This window comes from Cupressus sempervirens, chromosome 10, assembly GCF_028749045.1.
Source record: "Cupressus sempervirens isolate cs-2001-9-10 chromosome 10, ASM2874904v1, whole genome shotgun sequence".
NCBI classification, from domain to species: Eukaryota; Viridiplantae; Streptophyta; class Pinopsida; order Cupressales; family Cupressaceae; genus Cupressus; species Cupressus sempervirens.
In genome coordinates, this window is record NC_143127.1 from 389,115,842 (window position 1) to 389,126,880 (window position 11,039).

Consider the following 11,039-nt stretch of genomic DNA (forward strand, 5'->3'; position numbering starts at 1 on the left):
CATGGTTCAACTATTAATCTTCAATAGTAGGATCGAGTATGAACTCCTTTCCTACAATCTACTGGATCATCCTAATGTTGTCAAAGTAAGTGAGGGGTACTAGATAATCATTCAAAATGATACTAATCCTATTCCATTTGATAGGTGGTGATGTCCTATTTTGGCTTCACCTCAAAGGGTCCTATAGTGATCAACCGCACCCATTTCTTCCTAGGCATTTTTAGAAATCTATCATACATAGAAGCTAATTATTTAGAAATATCCAAAATCACAAGCCTCTCTGATGGATGGCATGGAAGCTTATTGGGGAATAGGATGGTTTCAACCACCTGGATGTATGTGAATGTGTTGAATTGGATAAAATATCCACCCACTTGTGTTACTTTGGCTATAATTTCCATGGATAGCCTCTTCACATAATCCCCTTCAATGAACTAGATTATAGTGAAAATGAAGGTGTCATTCACCAATTTTTATTCCAGGATATTGGCTAAGAGCTTCTTTTATACCACCTTGGGCTACACGATATAGGGCCATGCATTAGGTTCTTGTAGACTACCCTTTCTTACCAGACCTAGGCAGTTCATTGGCATGGTTGCCAACAAATAGACCATACATGAGGTCATGTAGAATTGAGGGTCTACTTAAACTAAAATTATTTTATCCAAGAAGTTGTTTATTATAGTTCCCAAGTTAATTTGAAGGCCTCTTCTCCTAAGTCTCTATGAAGTGGAGCATCTAGGTCTCCAAGTGATTGGCTAGAGGAAGCCCCAGTACTCTGCTCAAAAGAGTGATTTAGTAGCCTATATCATCGATTATGTATCCTTGGATTAAGTCTAATATTCCTACTCTCTAATTGGGAGGATGCCTAGCGATGATATACTTTTCTTGCACCAGGTCTTTAGCCTATCATTGATGCTCCCTATACTATCCACTATGTTATGGGTGATCTTCTGATACTGATTTGCAATAGATAGGTGAAAAACCTTTTCAATATTATTTGTATGGATGTCTACAAAACTATCATCTATTACACTCTTCACCACCTTCTTCTTGGGTATGTAGTGTTGAGCCAATGTCATAATCAATTCAAAAATTGTACAGACATTGGGTGTGATACCACATTTACTAATCCACTTAGAATCAGTGGTAAGATCATCTCCAACATCTCACATGGTTTGTTGCATAGGACTAAGAACTCATTCCAATTGATGTGTTCCAACTCTGTGACTCAAATCTCCGAATGTAGGTCTATGGACCTCGATTTCTTGGGTACACCATGAAACATAAAGGTCAACTATGTAATATTTGCTGCTAGAGATGATAAAGATGCCATTTTAATTTGTACAAAAGAAAAACTTTGGTTTATTTATATTTATAGGCTATAGAAACATTTAACAGCTAGATAAGAATGTCAAGAAACTAAGATAAATAGTCAAAAAATGACAAAGAGGGAGACTAGTGTACTAGCACACCTAGCACACATGTATAGGTGTGCAAGGTGTGCTTAGTGAACAAAAGGGTGTTCTCTTTACTAATATTGAATACTTAGCATAATTGCACACCTGAGAAGGTGCAAAACTAGGTAGCATGGTTGCATGTGTCACATCCCAATTTTTGACCTAGCTTGAAATATAGCCATTGAGGTTTACATGAAGTCAGTTCATAGTTTAACTTGATATATTCTGGCAAAATGATAAGTTAGTTTTTCATTATGATTTCAAGTGTAGATGCCATGTTAGTTGATCGTTAATCATCAATTCATGGAATTAAGATGAAAGGTTAATTGATATGATAATTTATAATTTATAATTTAATTATAGAGATATTCCTTGTAGGTAGCTTGTCGAAGGGGGTGGAAGCATTGTCAGAAAAGAATTAGATAGGGCATCACCATTACTAGCAGACGAGTAAAGGACCCAACGATTTAAAATGGGATACATCTGTGGAATTGCATGAGTTATTTAAATAATAAATAAAATAATTGAGTTAAAATATAAAACATATCTTAAGGACTTTAATTTTAAAGGATTTTAATATATCTTTCATCATTATATTCTAATTAATATTTATAAATGTTCGTATATGTATAAATGATTTGGCACCATTATAATTTAATTAATAAAGTAATGTTTGAATTTTAACAACATTTGAATTATTATTTTTGAGTTATAATTTTTCAACAATCTTTCCATTCTTTTATGCTTTCCTTGTTTTTAATCAATTAAATAATTGGAAATTAGAATCCATTATAATCTTTTATGTTCTTGCTTTACATCGAATTTATGATTTGAATTTGTATAGTTTCTTGTAATGGATGTAAGCCATAGTGTTGGGCTCTTAATATTTTATTAAGTGATGTTACTTATAAGATTTTAATAATTAAAATAAATTTTAAAAACCGTTTACCTTCTTTCCTTCTTTCTTTTCCTTTAGCTGATTGATTAATGATTCGAATGATCTTTGTAACTGCTGGGTAGTCGTATGGTCAGCTCAACTTTATTTATGTAATCATTGTCATATCTTGGTTTCACCTCAGCCTACGGCTTCTTCCTTACATCTTTGGCTGAGTTATTAGTTCTATAAATTTGAATTTCTTTAGGATAGAAATTATTTCTTTTTGAATGATTCAAAACCATAACCATATACTAAGGATCTCAGGCATGGTTTTTTAGAGCTAGTTAGGCAATCTTTCTTAGGTGTCAGCTTTCCAAAGTTAGTGATAAAAGAAGTCACACACCAAGAAGTCACCAGCCTAATGTCCTGATTATGGTGAACCTATTAAAAAGAATTACAAGAATGTTGACATTTTGAGAACTCTTAAGAACATAATTATAGAATATGAAGTGATGGAAGGAGCCATTCACTCTAAGAAATTCCAAATACTTGGAACTCACCTGGCTGTGTAGCCAAGAAAATGGGTGATGAGGTGAGAGAAAGGAAATCTAAAACAACATGAAAAAGTAATCAATTATGACATTTCAATGTTATCAATTAAATATGATGCACATTCCCACTATTGTGATCTCCTACTGCCAATTCGTATGGTGTGTTTATATCTTGAAGTCTAGTGGATGGTAAGATGTTCCCCATCAATTCCGGGTAGGGAGGGAGTTTCTCGTTAGAAATCGTGTGGGGATATATATATATATATATAGTGATCTGAGGTTGGGTGGTTAAGCCCTTGGCAATGTTTCACCTCTCTCAAGATGTCAGATATGTGTCAAAGAGAGATAAGCCATGCATTCAATTGTTTATAAAAAATAGGTATTATCATTTTTGTTTATGAGAAGGTAAGATTTAATTGAAGTATTTCATTTTTATCATTGTTTTACTTTCACATAAATGAATATTGAATATAAGTATTTATCTAATCTTGACAAACTATCATAGATAAGCAATTGAAGGAAAAGAAATTTGAAGCCCTAATTGATTGTGTGATAACTGGAACCTTAATTGATACAGTGGTATTGGAAGCCCTAACTAAATCCATGGTATAGAAAGTCCTAGTTGAATCTGTGGTCATGGAAGCCCTAAATTGAGTCTGTCATCGCAGAAACCCTAGATAGAATTTATCATCGTAGATGCCCTAATTGAATTTCGTGGTCGCGAAAGCCCTAATTGGTAAAGTAGTATCAAAAGCCCTAAATAAAATAATGGTAATTAATTCCCTAATTGGTAAGATGATATTTGATGCCCTAATTTAAATTATAGTTTTAATCATCAAATGATTTTTGAGATAGTAGTTGATTTGAGAAATTGTTATAGTGTATTTGTGGACTAACCCAACTGGTTGCAGAAGCATACTTAGAAGATTTTCAGTCTAAGTTTTTCGAGGTATGTGATTTCAATTTCTAAAGTAATTTCATTAAAAGTTATTTCAAGTATTTAGTTAAGAAAATTTTGTTTAACTAACTTTAATGGTAAATCTTCTTCACATGAACATGAATGATGTAACTACCTTCATATGAAATCCAAGTTAAAATTGTATTCTATGCTTATGCTAGATGTTAAATTAGACCTAGAAATCAGGATGTTATAGCATGCTTCACATGGGAAAAAACTATGTATATTGGGGTTGGGGTGCATGTGGTATAGATTGTGTAGTTAGCACACCTGTAAGGGTGCATAGTTGTGATAAGTATTACCTTAGTGGTTCTATTCACAGAGTTGTAGAGTTTGTGTAGGTAGAAGGGTTCGAGGGTACACTTAACTAGGGATACATGTGCATATTGAGCCCAAATAAGGGGGAGTCCCTCTATTTATAGGCACAAACCTCAGAGGTTCATACCTAGCACACCTTCACAAGGTATGCAGGTGTGCCCAAAATAAAAGGGCTAATGAAACACACATAGCACACCTAGTTAGGGTGCACATGTGCACTAGATGCTAATGTACACTAGCTACATAGGTACACACCTTTTTCCTTAGTGCAAAATTTCATCATCTCGTCTAGTAGATTCTAAATGTTGATGACTAACCTAAATCCTAAACCCCACTTACAAAAGTTATGCTCCTTGAGCCACCTCGAAAGGTACCCTATTCTTAGGAACAAGATTTTGTGAGTTAAATAAAAAAGAAAGGGGGTCTACATTTTTTTACTTCAAAAATGTGACATGTGTTCTAAAACTACAACATAATTGACCACTATATACATCAAGCAGATGTATGTACCCTGAACATAGACTTAATTGAGAAATACAAGTTCAACCAAGTTAGAAGGATAGTTGTAATATCCCCACCCTATGAAAGGATTTAATAATAAATAGCCATTAGATATAAAGTTTATACTATTTAAAGGGTAAATAATTTAACATTAAAATTAAAATATAAATATTTTATCATATCTAAATATTAATTAAATATTGAAATGATAATTTTATTGATTAATAATAATAAATAATAATAATAAATTAAACACTAATAAATAGTATATTAAACATACAAATGAGTTATTATATGCTTAAGTATATCAATTATTATATATATTATGTCATGACTATGAAGAGTCGTGAGATTTGAAAGCAATCTTCTTCCAAATAAAATGGATGCATGGACATTAAGGTAAGGGGAAGGAAAACATTATTTTGAAAATTGAAGAAATGTATGTAAAGTTACATTGATAAACTAATGTTCTATTGAGGGACATTACAATTGATATTAGAGCATGTTCTTGCCATCTTGATTGGGAGAAAAATATAAAGAATTAAGAAGAATGACTGAAAAATCACTTTGAATGAATTTTTACAAACTTCTAGATATTCAATCTTGATTGTAGAATGCCTATGAAATCTATAGCAATGTAACACTAGTGAAGAAATAATGATATAAATATCAAACATATATAATATTAGTGAACTTCATAGATAATAGTCGCATATCAATGGTGTGAAAGTTGATAATTAAATTATATAATTGGCAGAATATATACATCATGGAATATATCATTTGTTAATATGTACTTCTGATGTATCATTTTGAATGGACAAGTAATAGTATTTAAACTTGCTGCAATATAACCCTTGCTCCCTTCATTTCCACCATTTGTTAGATGGATCAATTAATTGTAATAGATTTTCGTAATCCATGTTATTCAATATTTATACTTCTAGGTGAGGTTGTGTGTAAGTTTGACAACATCAACATTTCAAATCATACTCAATATTCCATCATCAGGATGAGAGAGCTAAGAGAAAACATGAAAGTTACAAACCAATCCTATCTATAATTGTAGAATCCTTATAAGATGAGCAATCCATATTAACAATGGGCAAAGGTCATCAAGTTTTATTAGTTAGACAAAGTGTATATATATATATATATATATATATATATATATATATATATATATTTGATGGAGGGTTTAAACCTACGAGGCAGTCTAGTGAGGCATGAAGCCTGCGAGCTACCAACCAGTGAAGACCACCTAGATGTTTTAGGAACCTGATACGGGCCCACTTGTGCCTAAAACCTCTTCAACTTAGAGCCAAGGACTAAGGAGCATCCACACTGCCAAATTCGCTTGGGATACGATCCTGATGTCATCCCTTATGATGTCCTTGGTCCTTGCACTTAGCAAGACTTGATCCTTGGTGGGCTCTTAGTGAGCCATTCAGCTTCACTAGTAGACCAAGGGCCCATTGACAAGGTATATTTAGTTAAAAGAAGACATTCAATATCAAATTTCAAAAAGGCATATCGAGCAGATAAAAAGATCGAACAATTTGGAATGGATAATAAAACAAATAGCAAGTAGAGAAAGGAGAATGACGTGGAAGATAGATATTGCCATAACATGCTTTCAAGCTAATGAGGAGGCACATTGAAAAGGGTAGAGATAGCATAGTCCAAATCGACACACAATATCACCACCATGGAGGAACCACATGGAATATATTCCTCTTCTACTCGACTATCATCTCATATGACATATTCTGCCTGACATTATAGTGTCCTTCCTGCCATGATACTACTAAGTTTTATCTTTTTCTTTTGATCCATTAATATTAACTTTTGAAATAGTAAATTAGTCTTTTATAAATATTTTCACTTAGCAAAGAAGACATTTTTTATTTCAATATTGTATAATATTAAATAATAAAATTATAATTTTTATTAAATTAGTGTTATAATATTTTTAAGTAAATTGAAGTTTGAAATTATATATTGAATTGGTAAAGGTAAATTTTATTTTTTACTTATAGTTATTATTAATATTTTATTTTATAAATAATAATAAAAAATTATAGAAAATTTCTATTGAATTTTAAATTTTATTAAATTTTTGATATTATGTAACATAATTTAAGTGAGCAATAACAATTTATTATTATATAATTTTTTGAATATAATAAATATTTTTACATGATGTATTTTAGATATAAGTAAATGTATTTTAACTGATGTAGATAATTTTTTAATTTGATTGTAATCAAAATTAATTTGATATGTAATAAAATATAATCTTGGATATATCTAATAAGTATAATCATTCAACCAATAAAAAGTTTAATTTTAACAAATGTAAGAAATCACTAAATTTTGTATTGAATAGGCTAAATAAATCAATATAAAAGTATTGTCAAGTTTTTATATTTTTCTTATTTTATATATATATATATATATACATATCACATTTCTACAATCTATTTATAATCTAAATTTTATTTCAAAGAAATATTGCATGGCAAACCTTAAAACCTAACTCTAACTATAATAAACTAAATTATATTTTGTGTATAAAACAAATTGACCCTAAACATATTTGAGCATTTAACCAAACTAGACTCTAACCATAACAATATGCTAGACCAAATTTACAGCTAATAATAGCAATTAAAAATATAATATTAGAATTATATATTTAATTAATAAAATTTAGAATTCTTCTACAAATTTTCTTTAAAAAAATTATTAATATTTATAAAATAAAATATTAATAATAACAATGAAATAGAAAAATATAATTTATCTTTACCAATTAAATAATTTCAAACTTCAATCTACTTAAAAATATTATTACAGTAATTTAATAAAAAATAAAAAATAAAAAATTAATATTATACAACTACTTTAATTTAACCTTGTAAAAAATGTCTCCTTTCACTAAGTGAAAATATTTCTAAGACACTAATTTAGAGTACCCTAATTTACTATTTCAAAAGTTAATATCAATGGAGGAAAGTGAAAAATAAATCTTAGCATATCATGGTAGGGGAAGACACTGTAATGTCAGAAAAGACATACGGTACAATATTTGGGAAGAAAGGAATTGGACACATGTTTCTATGGTGCAAATAAGTTACATCATAGCCGGTGAGAGAGGTTTGATCTAATGTGACATTTCCATCAATATGTGACATGGCACTCTCATCAAATATGGACACAACTTTCCCATTGTTTGACCACCCTATTTATAGGGGATGAAGAGACTAGAAAGGAATCTATGTGTAATGACTATCCCTACAAAACCAATTCCACATCAACAATCTCCCTATAATGTGGAATATTCAATGAGAGTCAAAGTCATTTGAAAATTGACTTGTCAACCTTAGTTGATTAACTATCATTAATTTTAACAAAAAATAATACATATACATATATGCTCAAATCTAAAAGAAGCCATAATTTCATTACTAGATTAACAATACCAGATACCAAATAGTCTAACCATGACGACCAAGTTGAAATGAACTCCAGAACCTATCTAAGATCACAAGATCGAGAATATTGTAGGAGTGCTTTTCCACCCTACCACAAAGCTACTAAGCTTTTCCAGAATCTTTCCTGGCATGAAAGAAACCGACCCCGGTAATGAAATAGTCTAAACAAGAAAAACTAAGAGGAAAGTAATGGAGTTGTGTGGTTAAAGGAAGTCATTTCTAAAATCACATAATTAGGTTAGTATCTAACTTATTATAATTAGAGAAATATTTTCACCTTTATTCCAAATTCACATCATACCCATCATATATGCATGTGAAACATATGAGATAACACCATAAGAAGTTCATAATGTGACATTATAAAAAAATAAAATAATGTAGCACCATCACTCAATCATCATAAGACATTTATCAATTACGGATTAAAATATATCATAGAAAATAATGTATCCAACACATATGGTAAGTAGGGTGAATGATAAATGGTCACAAAATTAAGTGTATGGAAACAATATGGACTAAAATATATATACATCTAGTTACTTTTAACATCATTGAGGCAACAAGAAGGTTTAAGGAAGTAATTACATCTACTAGATTTACAGTTCAAATAAATAGGAAGTAATCTCATTTCATTTTCTTAATAAAGCAAGAAATTTAGCAAATCTAAAGAGAACGTTTCCACTAACAGTGTTCAGTCTAAGCCATCTCATACACACAAAATCAATAACAATCTCAAGAAAGTATTTTTGATGTGCCACTAGAGACATCAATTTGATTATGACATAAAGTTACAGTTTATAACTGAATGTTGAAAGGATAACTTTGTCCGCATGTGCTCCAATAATGGCATGGGCATTATATAGTTGAAAATTAACACTTAGGATTAGTTCAACATAATACATAAAGATTATTTTTCACTTTTCATCCAATTTCACCTTGTTTTCTTTTCAAGATAAAATAGAATCTCCTATGAACAACATAGCTACAATATTCAAAGATTGTAATAAAGACAATCAATTTTAGAAATGTGTTCATCTATACTCAGCACACCATAGAATAATGGATGTACTAGTTTAGTTTATAAATAAATATGAAGTTTCAACATATATTAGGATAGTAAAACATTATATATGAAGTCTTATTTTATATTAGAAATTAGCGGAAATGTATCCATAATAACAAGGACTATAGAGATTATAATTACAAATTAGTACCTAGCTATCAAGGCTATCATTCCACCTATTTAAGCATTTATTCACTGCATTATCTCCTACAAATGACATTCAACAGCTACACTATGGCACTCATGTTTGTCATCTGTGCCTTGTTGCTCTTGTGTTCCAAAACACAAAGTTTATCAATAGGGGGTAGAAGAACGATAGGCATAAACTATGGGCAATTGGCAGACAATATACCTTCACCAATGAAAGTAGCAAAATTATTGTAGGGAAACAAGATGAAAAAAATGAAATTGTATAACTCAAACCTAGAAATTCTTAAGGCATTTTCCAAGAAGGACATACAACTATGGGTGGGCATTGGAAATGAGAATGTAGCAGGGATGATTACAACACAAGGGGTGTTGGCATGGTTGAATCAGAATTTGACTCTATATTTATCAGATACAAAGATTTTTGGTATTTATATGGCAAAAAAGTCTACACTAGTTCTAATGCACAACTCAATGCTAATCTGGTGCCAACAATGTTGGCCATACATTTGGCACTTTTTAGCTTTAGATTGGACACTTCTATCAAAGTATCCACTACCCATTCTATTGGTGTTCTTGGTAGCAGTTACCCGCCATCTACTAGTGCTTTCAGAGAGGACCTAACAAGCCTTATGACACCACACTTGGAATTATTGGCATTACCTGGTTCCCCATTTTGGCTCAATGCCTATCCATTCTTTTCTTACAAGGACAATTTGGGAAAGATTTCATTGGACTATGTGTTGTTCAAGCCTAACTAAAGGCCAGTACATGTTCACAAACAAAGACACCATGTTATATACTCTTCAAACATACCAAGATGACTGAAATTCTTTACAAGAGCTAAACATAAGCCAAAGTACCATCAAAATGCTCCATTCCTGAAATTCTTTGACACAAAATGGACATCCACAACTAAAATTTCAACACGTTTAAACCCAAATCCAAACAAAAACAAACCCAAATAACCCCAAATTTTCCCAAGAAAATTGAAAAAAACTACAAACTTATTCATTTGTCTATTTCTATCTAGATTAACCAATCAAATGGATGGGTACACAATGAGTTACTATTTCTTGAAAACAATCATTACAGTATTCAGAATAGCATGAACAATAATATTTTATATGAAACACAAGACAAAAACTACAAACTATTCAATGCAAGAAGCCCCTAGTTATTCCAATGATTTCTAATATTTCTTCTAGATATGCCTTTGGTTGTCCAACTTGCAATCATTCTCCCCTCTTTCAGTGTTATCCCCTCTTGTATCTCAACCATTTTAAGAAGTAACCACCCCCCCCCCCCCCCCTGCACCAAACTAATGTTGGGACGATATTAGGAAGAACTCCTATGTCATGCGCAAAACAAAACATGAGGGCAAACACACATACACACACAACAAATTTTTTATTTTATTTTATTTTATTTTATAACTTTAATAATTAAACCCAAATTCCCTAAGATGATAAGTTCAAAATGATAAAAAAAAACCAAATTACATTCAAGGTAGATACAAGGTCTCTAATCAAACTATTAAAGCTATGACTCAATTGAAAGCCCCATATGGAATAGGTTGACAAATTTTCATTGCTAAATTAATTAATTAATTAATTTAAACAACTAGTTCAATTAGTTGAAGGACTTAAGATTTTATTAAT

The 11,039-nt window shown here is 30.8% G+C and overlaps 1 pseudogene; it reads left to right on the forward strand.

The window, feature by feature from the left end:
* Positions 1-9,465: 9,465 nt before the first annotated feature.
* On the forward strand, positions 9,466-10,139 carry LOC149534299 (glucan endo-1,3-beta-glucosidase 11 pseudogene; annotated as a pseudogene).
* Positions 10,140-11,039: the final 900 nt, after the last annotated feature.